A 19,321-nucleotide genomic window follows, 5' to 3' on the forward strand; every position below is an offset into this window, starting at 1 on the left:
CAATTATTTGGTTGAATGGAATGGAGTAGAGTTGTAATATAATTCTTGTGTTTGGTTAAATGGAATAGATGCTGTAATAGAATAAGAAAAAAGATTTAAATGACCAAAATACCCTCAACAGAATTTTTTTAGGTAGATGATTATTGTTACTGTTATTAAATTTTAATAAAATTATTGTTAAATATATTTTATTAAAAAATAATTTAACCATATTTTAACATAATTATTATTAAATATAATTTAATAACATTCTTAATATAATTATTAATATATGTATGAAAAATCATAATAGATAATACTATAAAAATAATATATAATCTAATTTATTATTTTTAAACTGCAATACATATTTAATGTGCTAAAATATCATTTTTGAAACAAATAATTTAATTATAAACAAAATATTAGAAGTAATAAATAACTTGAGAATTATATTTCACATCCAAACATAATATTCATATATTAACAAAAAGTTACATGATTTCATTAGTTTATATGTCATAATTCATATGATATAAAATTTTACAACATCAAAAAGTTACAATATTGTAATCACATTCTATCATGTCATTATACCATAAAAAAAAGCTACATAAGTATGCATATTGTGTTATTATTAAAAGCCGTGTTAATTCCTTGAGAGCGACCACCTCTTGGTCAACTTCTTGAGGTTCTAATCTGCTACACTAAAACCGTACGTTGATTGATTTGATTTTCTATGTTATGAAAGTGGTTCTCCATGTTTGCCTGCAAACGTTTAGCTGTATTAGAGAAAGGCTCAACTAAATCTTCATGAGATTTACCTGGCTTAGAAGAAGATGGTTGTGAGAAAGCATGCAAGCTCAGTTCATAGCCAATATTAGGAAAATTCAATAAATTGAACCTCAACATTTACACAAATGTTACAGGATAAATTTATTAAATTAGGACCCAATTGATAAAATGTATAAACAATGAGGGTTAAATTTATTATTATACCAATCAAAATGGCTAAATTTATTATTATACCAATTAAAATCATGTATAATCCATGAAAACATTAACTCTATGATTAATTGTTCTTAATTTCTAACCTTTGAAATTGATAGGAAATAAATTGCTTTGATTTTCTTAGAAGGACCAATTTACTCAATTTGAAATTGAGAGGAATTGAAGAGTTCTTTTTACTATTTTTTTTTTGTCTATCCAGTTATAATAGTTATCAGGTAAAGGTAGCTCAAATAGATTTAAGCCTATATTTGACCCCATAATCTCTTGAAGCAATTAACAGACAGATAAATGCAGAGTAGATTTAGACATAAAACAACTTAAAAGCATAACAGCCTAGAGATAAACAATCTTTTAGGGGCAAAATCTGTTATAAACAATCTTTTAGGGGCAAAATCTGTTTCAGAAATTATAAAAACTCATCAATCCAGAACATGTGGATCATCTAACCACTTTCATTACTGGACCTTATTGTTGTTAAACCACTTGTAAGTTACATAAAGATGTATATATGAACTTCTATATATGATCAACTTTGCTGGGGGTTAATCATCCAATAAAAGTAAACATGGTCACCTTGCAGACTACACATATCTACCTACCACGTCTTTGTTTCCAATGAATACCGGCATTGTACTATTCATTAAAGGGACTGTTTCTCACCTTCTAGTTATATATTCATCAAATTTCCATTGCTTTATATCCAGAAGAGTTTCAAGCCTAAATCATCCCTCTTTTTCCTTTCATCTCGGAGTTCTTTCCTATTAACCTTAGAGCAAAGCAATATGGTCAATGCTAAGAAGCTTATCAAGTTAGCAAGAAAATGGCAAAAAATGGCTGTAATCAGGAGAAAGAGGATCACATCATCAAGTGCCACCTCAGATACTGACGCAAACAGTTGTAGCATGTCGACAGCAGTTGAGCAGGGCGATTTTGTTGTATACAATGTGGATCAGAAACGCTTTGTGCTTCCATTGGAATATCTCAAGAATGAAATAGTGATGGAACTATTTAACTTGGCTGAAGAAGAGCCTGGTCTATCAGGCAATAAAGCTCTCATCTGCATGTATTTATAAGAAACTCGATGCCTTTAAAAGGATTCCTGTTAAATAATGAGCTACCATTTTGCATGTAACCCAGTAAAGTTGGTCAGTAAAATTAAGCTTGTAAAAGAAAAGGAGAGCTACGCATAAAATTACGCTACATAAAAATACATGACTGAAGAGAAGTCAATAGTAATATGGCGAATTATAATGATATATTTAGGCAGCCCTCTGTGACAGTTTCAGTACTAGATAAGTAACTGCTACTTGAAGAACCACTCATACTTATCCCAACATAAAAAAATTACTGACTTGGAGTTCAATCTTGTAAGCCCGACGTTGCTCAAGCGTAGCAGTATCTGACAATTCAAAATTCATTTTTGGATGCAACTCACAATCAGGGACAACTCTATCTTCTATAATCGAGGTTGAAGGTCTCTCTGATGAAGTGTCACTCTCGGAGCTCCTAGACAAGTCAGAATCACCTATCTTCAGCTCTTGATCCATCCAAGCTCCCATTGACTTAATGATGCTAACTAAGCACTGCACTGATTCATGCCGGAGAAAAATATCCTAGGAAAGAGTATTCTAATTTCAGCTTTCAACCCTGACCTAAATTTTGTTAACAAGCTCATAAAAACAGAACACCGAAGCTGGAAAACTGACATTACTGACTTGTAGATCCAACTAAAGTACTAGAATTTATAGTACAATAATAGAAAATCGAAGGCATCTTGTACTTGGAAGAGGATGCAGATACATCTATATCTATTTCCAACTCCATTTATACCTGAAAGAGCCATCTATACTGCCCGCTAGAAGAACTTCTGGTTTCGTTTGACCCTCTAGTGTCTGGACTTCAATTTGTGTCTGCTCCAAAGCACTATAATGTATATTTCTTAATAAATTTTCGTTTGTTGCACCATATCTCCAAATCTGAAATACTGTAAAATACAATAATGAAAACTAAGTTATTATCAGTAAGAAATTTGGGAATAAAACTCTGATTTAAAGAACGACAAATATTGCAAAAGGGATATGCGTGGGTATTACAGACAATATAAATTCATCAAAATTTGAGTTATCTCCTCCATTAATTAGTTTATTTTTGTCGTCTCCAGCAGCAAAATCGAAATAATAAAACAAGGATTAAGAAGAAGAGATCGATATGATGATTACGATTGACTCCTTGCAATTCAATTCTAGTCCATAGGTTTCCCATAAGAGAAAATGAAACATCATCTCCTCCAAAAGACAGAGATTTGGGAGTTGAGTTGTAGCTTATTTTTTTAGAAATTTTAAAGAAAACCCATCACCAAAACCCTTCTAAAACAAAATTTGATTATTGGAGAATAGAAACCAAACGAAATTAAACTTAAAGAAAAATCTGCTAACCTGAAATTGTATTGTTGTGATAAAAGAAGCCATTTTGAACGCATTTGCAGAGAAAGTATGAAGGAGATTTTGGGAAGAATTTTCTTCATTTCTATTCGGCGATAGTCGGAATGGCCATCCCAAGCTTTCAGCACTGAATCCATATTACGCGTTTGAGGGGATAGAAACGCTTTAAGTAATACGGCCGAATGAAGAGACGGTAAACCAAACAAAAGCATTAGTAGACATCAAAGAATAAGGAGGGAATGGAATAGCCATTCCCTCCAACCAAACATAATGTTAAAGTTTAGAATATTTGTCAAATATTAACCAACTACAAATAGTTTTATATTATTTTTGAAAGTTTGTTATTTTTAAGGTTTATATATAAATATAAAGAGACAAGAATAATGTGTCATAGTTTATAATATATATCATTTAAATTTTCTTAAATCATTGAATATGTTTGCAATTAATTTAACTTTAAGAATTGTTCAATTATTATTTTCCATTATTTTTAATATATAAAAATTAAAGAAATGATATTCAAATATTAGGGGTTTTTAAAAATAATTGTAATAAATATTTAAACATTTTGACACATGAAACTATGTATTGAGTTAATCTCTTAATATATATTCCAAAATATCCATGAAAAAACAATTTTAGACAAATATATTTCTTTCTACAAATAAATTTCGTTACTACAATTGCTGTATGAATCGTTTTCAAGCAATTTAGTATTAATTAAAAAAATTCATAAATTTTAATAGTTTTATTGTGTAAATAAATAATTAATGCACTAATTATGCGAATCGGTCTGTGTTATTTAAGGTTTTTTTTAAAAAAATTTAAACCTTGATTAAATTGTCATTGATATCTAATATTCCATTTTTTATACAAAATCTTGGTGAATTTATTTATTTTTCATAAACATTGAATGTTTTATAAAAAAATTTAGTTAAATCCTTGATTTAAAAAATATTAAAAATTTTATTTATCTATAGAAATTAATAATTGCTACAATAAAGAGTTAAAATTATATATATTAAAGTTTTAATGTAATCAATGTTAAATATTTTATTTTCAATTTACTCCTTCATATAGATAAAAGAATATAGAGCATATTTAAAAACATAATCTTGATTAGAAATAAGATAATATTTCAAACAAAATTATTTTTGATATGATAGCTTAAAGATACATTAAAACATAATCATAGAAACTCCCTATGATGTTCATTTCTCCGCTAAATCTTACAACACTCCAAATACATATTCTTGTAAAGGTAACTATAGCACTTGAATCTTCAATAATTTTAGATTGGGAATCAGTATCAATATTATAGATTCCTTTGTTAAGAACAAAAGATTAAAAATAATTCATTATAAATAAATTATGAACATTATGGAATTGCTTTTAAGTAAAAATCTGCAATAAAAATGAAAATAGCTTGAATCTTGTGTTGAAATAATTTCAAAATGAGTCGATTTATAATATAAAAATTCTATAAAAAAATGTTCTTGCAATTAATGTTTTCCTTTTGTTTTTCCAACTTTTTAGGGATTTGATTTAAATTTTTTAAAAAGAAATCCTACGTCAAATCCATTTCCATGTCACCATAATTCCTTATAATTATTGGCATCTTACCATCTTTACAAAATTGCAACAATATATATTAAATCCATTTTACATTTTTGTTATCTCAATTAATCAATCCAGAATTGTCAAGAGGGGTGAATTGATTTTTAAAAAATACGTGGAAGTTTGAAAGAAAAGAAAGAATAATTGAACACGATTTAGAGTGGTTCTACTCCAATTATTTACTCCACTACTAAGAATTTTTTCAAATTTACTACCGACACGTTTGGTTCACTGGAATTAAATAGGGATGTAAAGAAATAGAACTGTAATAAAAAAGAGCTATAATGGAATAAATTTGTAATTAGTAATTCAATTGTTTGGTTAAATGGAATGGAATAGAACTGTAATAGTATTCTTGTATTCAGTTGAATGAAATAGATTTTGTAATAGCATAAGGAAAAAAACTAAAATGACCAGAGTATTCTTAACAGAATTTTTTTGGTAGATTATTGTTATTGTTATTAAATTTTAATATGATTATTAAATATAAAAAAATAAAAATATAATTTAATAAAATTTTTAATACAATTATTTTTATATTAAAATATATTATTTAAAATCATATTAAAATATTTTTTTAGTTTTATATTAAATTATATTAAAATATTTCAAATATTTTTATAATTTAATAAAAAATTAATATATTTATTTTTATATTAAGTATATTAAAATATTTTATTTTAAATTATGTTAAAATATTTTTTAGTTTTATATTAAATTATATTAAAATATTTCAAATATTTTTATAATTTAATAACATTTTAATATAATTATTCTTATATTAAATATATTAAAATATTTTATTTTAAATTATATTAAAATATTTTTTAGTTTTATATTAAATTATATTAAAATATTTTAAATATTTTATTTTTATATTTTTTGAGTCCGAGTTTTAAAAGACTAACTGGAAATTAATTTTGTTTTGTTATTTAAGGTTGTATGGAATAACCATTCTTTGGTGATACCAAAGAATAACTATTAGGGGAAGACATGTAATAAGGAAGTAATGATAATTTCATTGAATGAGTATTACATTCAACCAAACAAAAGAATGGTTTACCATTCAATGAATAACATTCCCCTCAACCAAACATGGTTTCATTTGATTAACCTTTAAGGACAATGTTTAGTCTTACAACTACCTTAAGGTTTCTACCCAAACTTTAAGATATAACCCTCTCAAAAAGTGAAACAAATAAGAAAATTAAGAACTAATCCCTACAAGATTGAATTGTTTGCCAATTGAGCATAAATGAAATAAGAAAACACTTGAGCTGAATGAATAACAATGAAAACTCACAAGGGTGTATAAGAAAAGTATGAAAATTTAAGCACAAAGGTTGTTTGATTGAAATTTGAGCTAGGCTAATCTCTCTTGTTGTTGTAGAGCCTTTAGAAACTTGTATTTATACTCCCAAATTGATTTTCAACCATTGTGTTGTTGGGGCATTAAATAGAGCCGTTAGGGATGAAAATACCAATGCATTTATGTCACTAGCAACAATAGATATCGATATTGTTTCTACAAGTATTGATACTATTAGCATCTAATCCCCAGTTTAGTGACTGTTAGAGCCATCAATATTGGTACCAAGAGAATTTTATCGATACCAAATAGAGGGTATCGGTACCATATCGATACTTGATCAATACTTTGAAAGTCAGAAGGCCAATTTCGTATCGATACAGGAAAAGGTATTGATAAAAGTGTACCACTATCGATACTTGAAAAAAATTATCAATACCAAGAAAAAGATATCGATATTGTATTGATACTTGATAAATACTTTAAAAGACAAAATGACATTTTTGTATCGATACTAAAAAAGGTATTGATATCAAAAAAGGTATCGATAAAACTATGAATCTATCGATACTCAACTAAATTTATTGATACTTGACAAAAAGTATCGATCCAAATCGATGTTTTTTGCCCGGAGCATTTTTAACTATTTGAAAAATATTTAAAAGTTTGTTTAACTAATTTGACCTTAAAAGATTTTTTAAGTATAAGTTAAACAATTTTTCTTTCAAGATATCGTTTGAAATAAATTTTTTTTGTCAAATGTTGTTTTAAATGATTTTTATTAAAAACATCATATTTTTTATATCAAAATAATTTGTCAATTAAAGTTTGGTTTAATAAATTTTTTAGTGTGAAAAGTCAATTTTTTTTTGTTATTAATCCATTTAAATAATTTTATAGGTGTTGACATTTTAACAAAGTCAATGATTGAACTCTTGCAAAACTCATATTAAAAATAATATTTTAGATCTATAAAAATTTCTTTATATTAATTAAAAATAGATGGTAAAAAATATGTATCTTTCATTTTTAACATTAATTCAGCTAATTAGTTGAGATTTAAATTTAAAATTAATTAAAAATATATTTTACCTCAATGTTTTACTAAGATTCAACAGCATAACGGTAATTGAATAAATATTTTTTAGAACTTAATAATATTCTTTTACCTAATGTATTCATAATTATTACCAAAATTAATGTTACAATAAAACTAAAAATATTTTAAAACTTTTAATGCAGTCTTTTTCTTAATTTTTGGAACTTGTTAATATTACCATATACTTTACCATATGTTATATATATATTACATTTCATTAAAATAATTTTGCTTTATCGAGAATGTTTTTTCCGTTAAAGGTTGGCTGGTTAACATTGAAAAGAAATGGAGACGCAAAATTCCTGCAACGATACTGATAGAGATCCTCGCGCTGATGGTGATTGGAATACAAAAAAAAGTAAGATTCAAGGAAGCTGTTGATGGGGAAGCAACTAATATAGTTGTTGATTTTGATCAAGAGCCGATTATGTCTTTTAAAGACAAGCTTTTAGGGAGAGGTGTTGCCTCTTCTGATAGGGATCTTGAAGGGATTTTTTGAAAAAAATGAGAGTGATTTTGAATTACTGGAAGGGGATGTAACAGCTCGATTTTGGGTCTAGTCGGAATAGTAGTTTTGGAACCACTATTTCCGGGCTGGAGAAATTATTTTTAATGATATTTTAAGTGTTATAGCATGATCATATGAGTGCATGAAAATTTTGGTGAAATAATTTTAGCGATTTCATGCTTAATTGCGAAAAAGGACTAAATTGCGTAAAGGGCAAAAGTTTTGTTTTTGCTAGCTAAAGGCAAATAGCTATAGAACATTAAATTACGGTCTTTATTGAGTAAATAAACCATAAATATGTTAGTGGCTGATCAAGGAGACAGAAATGTTGAAAAGTCAAAGTTGATGTGCATTAGGTGACTTTTTGGTAATAAAATAAAATAAAAAGAAAAAAGATGTCATCTTTTCATCTTTCTTCCTTCCCCCACCGAAAATACCAGCAAAATAGGGGTTTTGAAAGCTCAAAATTTCAGCAACTTTCATCCCTTGCAAGTAAGTGATTTTAATGATCATTTTTGTTGATTTTTGTACTTTTGGAACCCTTGTAGCATGAACTAGCTAATGGGGGGACTATTTTGTGAAATGGTTGATAGTCTAGCAATTTGATATGAAAGGATTTATGTTGTTTGCTGAATTTTTATGAAAGAAAATGAGTCTTGGTTGTGTAATAAACAACTTTTGTGAAAGGATTTTCATGGAAAACACTTAAAAGAGTCATTTGGTAAAAACTTATAAAATAGGTTGTAATTGTGTGAAATAGTGGAAATTTGGGGTTGTCATAAAAGTAATAATTGGTCAGTTAGGCTTGTCTAATAAGGAAATTCGATAAAAATTGATTTCCGGGCCTAAGGGTAAAATGGTCATTCTGTGAAAATCTAGGGGCAAAATGGTCATTTTTCCAAAAATGTGAGTTTTGATTGTCCAAATTTATTTAGTGATTAAATGAGTGAATTTCATCATGTTAGATCAAGAAAATCGAGATTTGGGCTTAAATTGAGAATGTGAGTGGTTAAAAACAAAAAGAGAATAATTAGCCAAAATTGCATTTGAGGGAAGTTCGTGTGATTAAATGAGCATAATATTTATGCCATTTTTATTATACTTGAAAATCTATCTTTCCAGGATTGTATTAAAGTTTAGGTTGATGATATTGTATATGAGAAAGTGATGTCAAATGTAAATAACATTTATGTGTTGATTGAATGCTTGGAGATTTGATGGAATATGATATTCCATTGAAACGAGTAAGTTGTATGTAAATAATACAATTACATTGTTATTAAATGTGTTTAAATTGATATAGCATGAATTGTTTGGTTGTGGAAATGATTATGTATGGTGAATATTGAGATAGTAGAATTCTGTTTGAACCTTAAGAAACAATTCGGATATTCATGCCATGACATTTGGGTTATTGTGTGCTAGTGTAAGACATGTCTGGGAATGCATCGACCATATTATGAGAGCCAGTGTAGGATCATGTTTGGGACATGGCATCTGCAAGGAGATGTGAGAGCTAGTGTAAGACCATGTTTAGGACATGGCATCAGCCTCGATTTCGATAGTCAGTGTAAGACCATGTCTGGGACATGGCATCAACTTGATGGATGAGCCAGTGTAAGACCATGTCTGGGACATGGCATCGGCATTCTACCCCACATTTGAGGCTTATTGAATATCCGGTAGTGTTCCGAATGGTTCAACGATGAGAGTTACAGTTTAAGATAAATGAGAAAGGTTATGACCATATTATGAGTGGTACAGGTACTTACATGAAATTGATGAAATGTGAATTCAATTCATGTTATATGATTAGTAAGGAATGAATATGAGCATGTTGAGTAACAGAGGTATGTATGCCAAGCTCATGAGAAAAAAATTCAGTTTTTGATGCACATTTAGTGAAGATGTAAATAGGTAATTCATGCTTATGAGAATGATTTTGTGATGACCTTGTGATTATAGTCTATACTTATGATGTATGAATATGTAACCTTACCAATGTAGTGAAAATGAATTAATATGGTGTGATAAACTTAGTATCGCTAATTTACACTAAAATAGTTTTGGATAGCGGCCATAGTCCGACTTCGAAAATCCACCAAAAATTGTGGAAATTAAGTTAGAGGTTGAATAAAATATGAAATTAAATCCTAATGAGTCTAGTTTCACATAGAAGAAACGGTGCAAGCAAAAGAGTTTCATATTATGAAATATTTAAATTGCTGTGAGATAGAGTTAGAATGACTTCGAAATCCCCTGTTCTGATTTGAGAAAATCATTGAAAATTTTACAAAATAGTTATGGGTTATAATTTATACGTTTAGAATTCTTAATGAGTCTATTTTCAAGAGAAATAGACGAGAACATCCATATTATGAGATGATTATTTTTTAGTGAAGAGGGGACAGATCTGTCAGACAGTGAAAAAGGGGTAACTTTAAGGAATAAACTGTACTAATTGGCTAAACCAAAAATTTTGAAAATTTTATGGTAAGAAGATATGTGAGCCTAGTTTCAGGGAAAATTAGAAAAACCTAATTTGGAGTTTTGTAGCTTCAGATATAAATAATTTAGTGACTGTGACTCGAGAAAATAGCTTGATTGAAACATGAGTAAAAATGCAAATAAGGTTGTATTACCATGAGAAGCAAGTTGATAAATTGCTTATTATTTTCACACGGTCTTATTAAGCTATAAAGCTTACTCCCTTCCTTTCCTTTCCTTTAGTGTTTTTAGGTTAGCTCGGGGTTAGAGATTGTCAGAGGCAACATCATACTATCAAGTCGCTACCTTTGGAATAATGAAGTATATATTAGAAATTTCAAGTGAGTGGCATGTATAGGAAGCTAGTTGATTGACATGTATTATTTTTCTTTGGCCAAATATGTTGGCTTATATTGAGTTATATGTATATGACCATGAGATGTGGCTCATATTGTTTATGGCTCGTAAGCCTAGCTATTCATGTCATGTCTAATGTTTATAATGTGATTATGTTTGCTTGCCATGCATGGTTAGTAATATGACATGTGTGTTGGAGGTATGCTCTATGACCAGTTGAAGTGGTCATAGCCATGAAGTAATCGCACGTTATAAACACAACGTGATAATGATTGAACTTGAGTGCTTGATGGATAAGTTGGTAACCATAGTATAATGGTAAAAGTGGTCATCAAAATGACAAGTCTTATGAATGTGAAATAAGGATTCTAGACTTAGTATTGCATGAGTAGATGCATTACTTATAAGAGGACATGTTAATGTTAAGGATATGTCTTAATAAAGAGTGTTTAATCACTAAAATAATGCCATGATTTGCGATTTTGATGTGCATAAGGTTGTAAGAGATTATGGGTAACATGAAGGCTTGAAAAATAGCCTAAGTATTGGCCATACGGGCTGAGACACGGCAGTGTGTCTCAACCGTGTGAGGAACACGGCCTAGAGACACGGGCGTGTGGCCCGACCGTGTGGTTTGATGTGCATGCTGACGTCATAAATAGAGAGTTACATAGCCTGAAGACACGAGGGTGTCTCTATGTCCACACGAGTGTGTGACCCTATTTCATAGGAAATTTTTTTAAGTTTTCCTGAAACTTCTCAAAGTTCTCGGTTTAGTCTCGAATCGATTTTAATGAATGTTTTGGGCTTCTAGACCCAAATAAGGGACAACATGCATGTGTTTGAAAGGTTTTGAATTAAAAGAGATTTTATTGCCTGGTTTTTGCATGAATGTGTATGTTTAAGTCCGGTAATGCCTTGTACCCTATTCCGGCGTTGGACATGGGTAAGGGGTGTTACAGGGGATGTGAATATGTCCATGGTTGATGGGATTCTGTCAATTGCCTTCTCGGATCGTATTAAGGACATCCTGTTCAAAAAGATTGAATTAACGATCATTCTCAAGTTGTTAGGACGTAACATTAGCTATAATGTGCTGCACAATCGTATCCTTAATCTCTGGAAACTTGCAAAATCTTTTCATCTAATGGATATTTTTTGGTTAAGTTTAAGGATATTGAGGATTATAACAAAGTCTTAACCCAGGGTCCATGGGTCATATTCGGGCAATACCTTACTGTGCAACCGTGGACGAAAACGTTTAATCCAGCATAATCTTACCCTAGTGTGGTGATAACTTGGATTCAATTGCTAGATCTTTCGGGCTGTAACACCCCGAACCCGAGACCGTCGCCGGAGTCGAACACGAGGTGTTAACAGACTTCAAACCACTTATTAAAAATTTCCCAGACAAGCTGCCAATCTGCGTACTAGTCACTTTAAAAATCATATCTTAAGTTTTGAAACTTGAAATCTAGTTTCGTAAATTTTCCCCAGAACTAGACTCATATATCTATATGGTAGAATTTTTGTAGAATTTTTGGTCAGGCCAATTGGTACAGTTTATTAGTTAAAGTCGTCCCTGTTCCTGGGTTCGACTACTCTGATCTTTGTGCATTACGACTTATATCTCTCCCTTTACAGAGCTTCAATACTTATTCCGTTTGTCTCTAATGAAACTAGACTCGATAATTAATCTGTACATATAAGGCACAACCTCTAATTATCGCGATAAAATTTAAGGTGAATTTTCTAAGTCATAACAGGGGATCCAGAAATCGCTCTGGCACTGTTTCACAAGAATTTAATTATCTCCTAACATAAGGTTCATATGGTCGTTTCGTTTCTTCCATATGAAAATAGACTCATCAAGCTTCGATTACCTAATTTATTCATTATTTAATTCTATTTCTACTATTTTTAGTGATTTTTCAATCTCACAACGCTGCTGCTGTCAGCATCTGTTACTAAAGCAGACTATGCCTATTTCGTGATTTTCCTTGGTCTAACGAGTGATTCATCATACCTATCACCAATTATGATCATGACTAGCCATGCCAAAGGCTAATCATTGTCAAACATCTCCCTACTACACTATTGCCATATCATGAATTTTAGCACCAAAAATAATCAACCATGACATATGGCATAAAATCGAATAGGCCTCAACTATTATTCAACCAAAACCGAATTGGCCCAATATCAGTCATGACCACATTATAAAACCCATTTACTAAGATTTATAACTAAAAATCATAGGACCCAAAGTCCAAATTAACATTTATGCCATTTTCGCATGGCTGAAAGTTTACATACCAAAGTTCAAACACAACATAATAGCCTATACATGCCGAAATGTTCTCCTAGACCGACTAAGAAGAAAGTACCAAAACTTGCTAGCTGGTGTGATGACTTCGATGACGGTCCCAAGCATGCAAAAAGACGAGTCCAAGAAACCTAAAGTAGGTGACAAGCAAACACCGAGTGAGTATGTAACTCAGTAAGTCATAAGCATTACATAATCATCCATTAATAAATTATCACATGAGAAAACAAGTGAAAAGGGGTTAATTCTCTCCACCCATACCAACTATGCCATGGTTCCTTAGACCTTTCGGCTCAATATCATACAAAGTACTACATCAATTTTTCATATGCTACTCAACATGGTATTTGAGGCATTTTCCATGGATGCTTTCATTCTCGTTACATTCATGCAACTAAATAACATTCCCTCTATTCCACAATGAATCTCATGTACGTCACTTCAAGTATAATTATCACATAGGTTCAAAACTTATCAAGCAAGAATTCCAAATATAAACATAACGTCTATTAGCCACGAACTCAAGACACTTACTCGTCCGCTGTCCGTGACCAACTCAATAAGGTCGCACACTTAGTGTCAATAGTGCTTTAAAAACATATAGTAAGTCCGCACACTTAGTGTTATATAATCAAACTCGCACACTTAGTGCTTACATAATCAAACTCGCACACTTAGTGCTTACATAATCAAACTCGCACACTTAGTGCTATATAATCAAACTTGCACACTTAGTGCTATGCAATTTAAACCCGCACACTTAGTGCCAATCTCATGATCATAATTGTTTATACCCGCACACTTAATGCCGAAATCTACATCTCGATACACCTCACCTCTTTTCTTTTTCATTCAATACTTTCATCACCCCATGCATACGTGTATATATATATTTATCATTTCATTCGACATAATTACATAGACATTATGACTATTTAAATCAATACCAAATATATGCTTAATGACTTACCTTGTGTTGGGTAAGACGGTTCCAACTCGGCTACTCGATGATCTTTTCTTTGCCTTTGCTTGATTCTCCTCCTTTAACTCCTTGAGCTTAATCAATAAATCAACTAGTTTAACCATCTTGCTAAACATTCATAATTCAATTACACATGCATATGTATGTTTGTATATTCGGCAACCATCCTCACTAATTACCCATTTAGTCGATTATACACATAATTAAAGGTAACATCACGAATGGGCATACTTATGTATATATATGTATATATAATTCCGAATGGGCATCACAATTAGATTTGACACCACCTTCATACTCAATTAGATGGCCGAATGTATGTATATATGTACAATGTCAACTATAACATCATTTAAACACCTAATTTCATCTCATGAACACTTGATCGAATTTTCCTAATCTAGCATATTTTCACATCTATTTGTAACATCATGTAAATCCACATATAACTACATTTCTTAAGTTCCACATCTTAATGCCCGTTATAGCCACTCCTATAGTCTAAATCTAACAATCGGCAACACCCACCTTTCCACTATGTTAGCCGAATACTCATTCTCTTCTTAGTCCTAAATTCAGCACCTCCAACAAAATAGCTTAACAATTTCAACTTTCATGCTAACATAACAAGCAACTTAACACATCCATATAACTAGCATGCTAATAGCATCAAGGTATCAACTAAAAATTTTAAGCCCCTTAGCCGAATCCTAACTCTCCAACAACCCCAAATCCAACCATGAGATAGATAGAATTTAGACTCATCACCCAAAGGTTGTATATACTTCCAAAAATAACCTTGAACATACCTTAATCTAGAGGACCACCTTGGCCGAATCTTTCTTCTTCCTCTTCCTCTAGTTACGGCAATTGCAAAAGAAAGAAAACATGAACACTCCTTCTTCCCTCCTCATTTTGTTCATCTTTTCCTTTTTAATTCCTTTCTTTTATTTATTTTAATTGTTAACTAATAAATAATTGCATTGAAATTCAACATAAGGGATGGGCATCATGGCATGGCCGGCCACTACTTGGGTTTTTTTTGGCAATTTGACATGCAAACCCAAGATCCCTCACTTTGTTATTATTTGGTCCTTACACATTCCCCTATCATATTTTCTTAAGTTCTCAACTAAGTCAATCACACGAAATTCACATTCATAAGTCTAAATTAAATCATCAAACTTTTACACATGCACTAATACACATAGAGGACATGCAACTAAATTTTAAATAAATTCTTGGGACTAGGTCTTATGGCCCCGAAACTACATTCCAACTAGGGTCTAATTTAGACTGTCACAACTCTCCCCCACATAAGAAATTTCCGTCCCCGAAAATCTTACCAGTGAACAATTTAGGATATCGATCCTTCATAGAGTCCTCAAGTTAGATTGAATCTCGATCTCCGATGGAGTAATTACGTGCGATGGATCGGACCTATATCGTCGAAGCATCGAGACATGAAAAACGTTGTGAATCTTTTCGAGCTCAGGAGGCAAAATTAATCGGTATGCAACTGGTCCAACTCGTTCGGATACTTCATACGGACCGATGAACCTCGGACTCAATTTGACCTTACGACCAAATCTAAGCACCTTCTTCCAGGGTGAAACTTTGAGAAATACTTTGTCTCCAACCTGATATTCAATGTCTTTTCTTTTCAAATCCGCATACGACTTTTGACGATCTGAAGCGGCTTTCAAACTTTCGCGAATTACTCGGACTTTCTGCTCGGCATCCTTAATCAAATCAACCCCAAGGATCTTACTTTCACTAAGTTCAGTCCAAAATAATGGGGTACGGCATTTACGACCGTATAAAGCCTCGTAAGGTGCCATCTTAATGCTTGACTGAAAACTATTGTTGTAAGCGAATTCGACCAAAGGCAGATATCTTTCCCATGAACCACAAAACTCTAAAACACAACATCTCAACATATCCTCGAGTATCTGAATTATCCGCTCAGATTGGCCATCGGTCTGAGGATGGAATGCGGTGCTAAAGTGCATCTTGGTACCCAATGCTTCTTGTAATTTCTTCCAAAATCGCGAGGTAAATCTTGGGTCTCTATCCGACACGATGGAAATAGGTACCCCATGCAACCGAACTATTTGGGAGACATATAATTCTGCCAATTTATCGAGCGAAAAATCCGTACGGACAGGGATAAAATGAGCAGACTTGGTCAATCTATCAACAATGACCCAGACCGAGTCTTTCTTACTCTGAGTCAACGGTAACCCAGATATAAAGTCCATTGTTATTCGATTCCCATTTCCATTCGGGTATCATGATTGGTTGAAGTAATCCCGATGGTACTTGATGTTCCGCTTTCACTTGTTGACATATCAAACACCTTGAAACAAATTCAGAAATGTCTCGTTTCATACCGGGCCACCAAAATTGGCGTTTTAGGTCATTGTACATTTTAGTACTACCCGGGTGGACTGACATTCGACTACTATGAGCCTCGTTCAAAATCATCGAAATAAGTTCTGAATTTTTTGGAGCACATAATCGACCTCTGAACGTCAAGCAATCATTGTCATCAATCCAGAACTCCGATTCCTTATTCGAAGCACATTCAGCTCGTTTAGTGACCAATTCAGCATCAACTTTCTGGGATTCAAGTATTTGACGAATCAATAATGGTTTGGCCTCTAATTCAGCTACTAGCACCCCATCAGATGAGACGGATAAGTGAGCATTCACCGCTCTCAAAGCAAACAGTACTTTCCGACTTAAAGCATCGGCAACCACGTTAGCCTTTCCCGGGTGATAATCAATAACAAGTTCGTAGTCCTTCAACAACTCAAGCCAATGTCTTTGTCGTAGATTTAGATCTCTTTGAGTCATCAGATATTTTAGACTCTTGTGGTCCGAATAAATACGACACCTTTCTCCAAACAAGTAATGTCGCCATATTTTCAAGGCGAACACTATGGCTGCTAATTCAAGATCGTGGGTCGGATAGTTTCTCTCATGCGGCTTTAATTGTCTCGGCGTGTAAGCCACAACTCGACCTTCTTGCATCAAAACACAACCTAGCCCAAGTAAGGATGCATCACTATAAATGACAAACTCTTTGCCGGACTCCGGTTGTACTAGCACTGGAGCTTCGGTTAAACAGGTCTTTAGTCGATCGAAACTCTTCCGACAGTTTTTTGTCCATTCAAACTCAACATCTTTTTGGAGTAGTTTCGTCAACGGTGCAGCTATCATCGAGAAACCCCTTACAAACCGTCAGTAGTATCCGACAAGTCCCAAAAAGCTCCTAACTTCAGTAATATTCCTCGGAGGTTTCCAATCGAGTATGGCCGAAATTTTGTTCGGATCCACTCTAACACCCGATGCGGACACCACGTGCCCCAAAAAGCTAACCTCTCTCAACCAAAATTCACATTTATTGAATTTTGCGTATAACTGCTTGTCTCGCAAAATCTGTAATACTAACCTCAAATGCTCGGCGTGTTCGGCTTCACCTTGTGAATAAACTAAAATATCATCAATAAACACAACCACAAATCGATCTAAGTATGGCCTGAATACTCGATTCATTAAATCCATAAATACCGCAGGGGCATTAGTGAGCCCAAACGGCATCACTAAGAATTCGTAGTGACCGTACCTCGTTCTAAAAGCGGTTTTGGGTATGTCCGAGTCTAACCCTCAACTGATAATAACCAGATCTCAAATCTATCTTGGAAAATACTGAGGCTCCCTTTAATTGATCAAACAAATCATCAATACGTGGCAACGGGTATTTATTCTTTATGGTCACTTTATTCAACTGACGATAGTCGATGCACAATCTCATGGTTCCATCCTTCTTTTACACAAACAATACGGGTGCGCCTCATGGAGAAAAACTCGGTCGAGCGAAACCTCTATCCATCAATTCTTGCAATTGAACTTTCAATTCCTTTAATTCCGTTAATGCCATACGATATGGGGCTATTGAGATTGGCGTGGTACCAGGTACAATCTCGATGCCGAATTCCACCTCTCGAACCGGTGGCAACCCCGGTAACTCCTCTGGAAAAACATCTGAATACTCACAAACCACTTGTACTGATTCAAGTTTCCTTTCCGTCTCTTTGCTATCAAATACATACGCAAGGTATGTTTCACAACCCTTTTTCACATATCTCTGAGCGGTCATTGAAGATATTATCGCTGGCACCCCCTTCAAATCGGTAGACTCAACTCGGACTACCTCATCATTTGCACTCCTCAAATCGATGGTTTTTCTTTTGCAGTTCACCACTGCATCATGTACGGTCAACCAATCCATACCAAGAATAACATCAAATTCGTCAAACGGCAAAAGCATCAAATCGGCCGGAAAACAGGATTCTCGGATTATTAGAGGGCATCTCTTACACACTTTATCAACAAGTACGTATTGACCTAAAGGGTTTGACACTCGAATTACAAACTCAGTAGACTCAACAGGTAGAGTCTTATTGGATGCTAAGGTTTCACATACATATGAATGAGTAGAGCCAGGGTCAATCAATGCAATCACATTAGTATCAAAGAGAGTGAAAGTACCAGTGATGACGTCAGGGAAGGATGCCTCCTCTCGTGCGCGAATGGCATATGCTCTAGCAGGAGTACGGGTCTCGGCTCGAACAGCCGTATCAAAGGCCCCTCTCTGATTACCACCCCTACCCCCTGAAATTCTCGGTGGTCTACCTCTAGGTGTCATTCCACTAGGTCTTGCACCTTGCATCTTATTCTTCTCATCAAGCTCCGTGCAATCTCTAATGAAGTGGTCCTTCGAACCGCATCCGTAACAGGCCCTGTTAGTAGACTTACCCCAACATTCACCTAGGTGTCGTCTTCCGCATTGGGGACATTCAGGTTTCTCTTGACGATTATTGCCCACACTAGCTACCGAAGTAGCTCGGGAGTCCGTCGATGGTCGTGCTCTGATGGAAATTCCCGCAGTCGTCCTCGACTTATTAGTGTCCTCCCTGAACTTCTTTACAGCTGAGAACGGAGCTTTACCCGTCAATCTTTTACGATAGTCTCTAGCTTCAAATTCAGCCTTCTTCTCCTTTCCAAGTTCTTCCGCCTTGCAGGCTCGTTCGACTAGTGTTAGGAACTCCTTTATCTCTAAAATACCCACTAGTAGCTTTAAATCTTCATTCAATCCTTCTTCAAATCTTTTGCACATAGCAACCTCATCAGCCACAC

At 33.1% G+C, this 19,321-nt stretch overlaps 1 long non-coding RNA gene across 6 annotated transcripts; it reads right to left on the reverse strand.

Annotated features, from left to right (window-relative positions):
* Positions 1–439: 439 nt before the first annotated feature.
* LOC107916614 (uncharacterized) lies at positions 440–3,687 on the reverse strand. 6 transcript variants are annotated; one of them, XR_005923512.1, is made up of 4 exons: positions 3,426–3,668; positions 2,821–2,974; positions 1,651–2,603; positions 440–747 (listed from the first exon to the last, which is right to left on the reverse strand). It is a non-coding gene; the product is annotated as an uncharacterized lncRNA (long non-coding RNA). The 6 variants fall into 6 exon arrangements; XR_005923492.1 differs by lacking the exon at positions 440–747 and having other exon boundaries at positions 1,264–2,104; positions 2,343–2,603; XR_005923476.1 differs by lacking the exon at positions 440–747 and having other exon boundaries at positions 1,264–1,756; positions 1,850–2,603.
* Positions 3,688–19,321: the final 15,634 nt, after the last annotated feature.

The sequence above is a fragment of the Gossypium hirsutum genome, chromosome A01 (genome assembly GCF_007990345.1).
Source record: "Gossypium hirsutum isolate 1008001.06 chromosome A01, Gossypium_hirsutum_v2.1, whole genome shotgun sequence".
In the NCBI taxonomy this organism is placed as follows: Eukaryota; Viridiplantae; Streptophyta; class Magnoliopsida; order Malvales; family Malvaceae; genus Gossypium; species Gossypium hirsutum.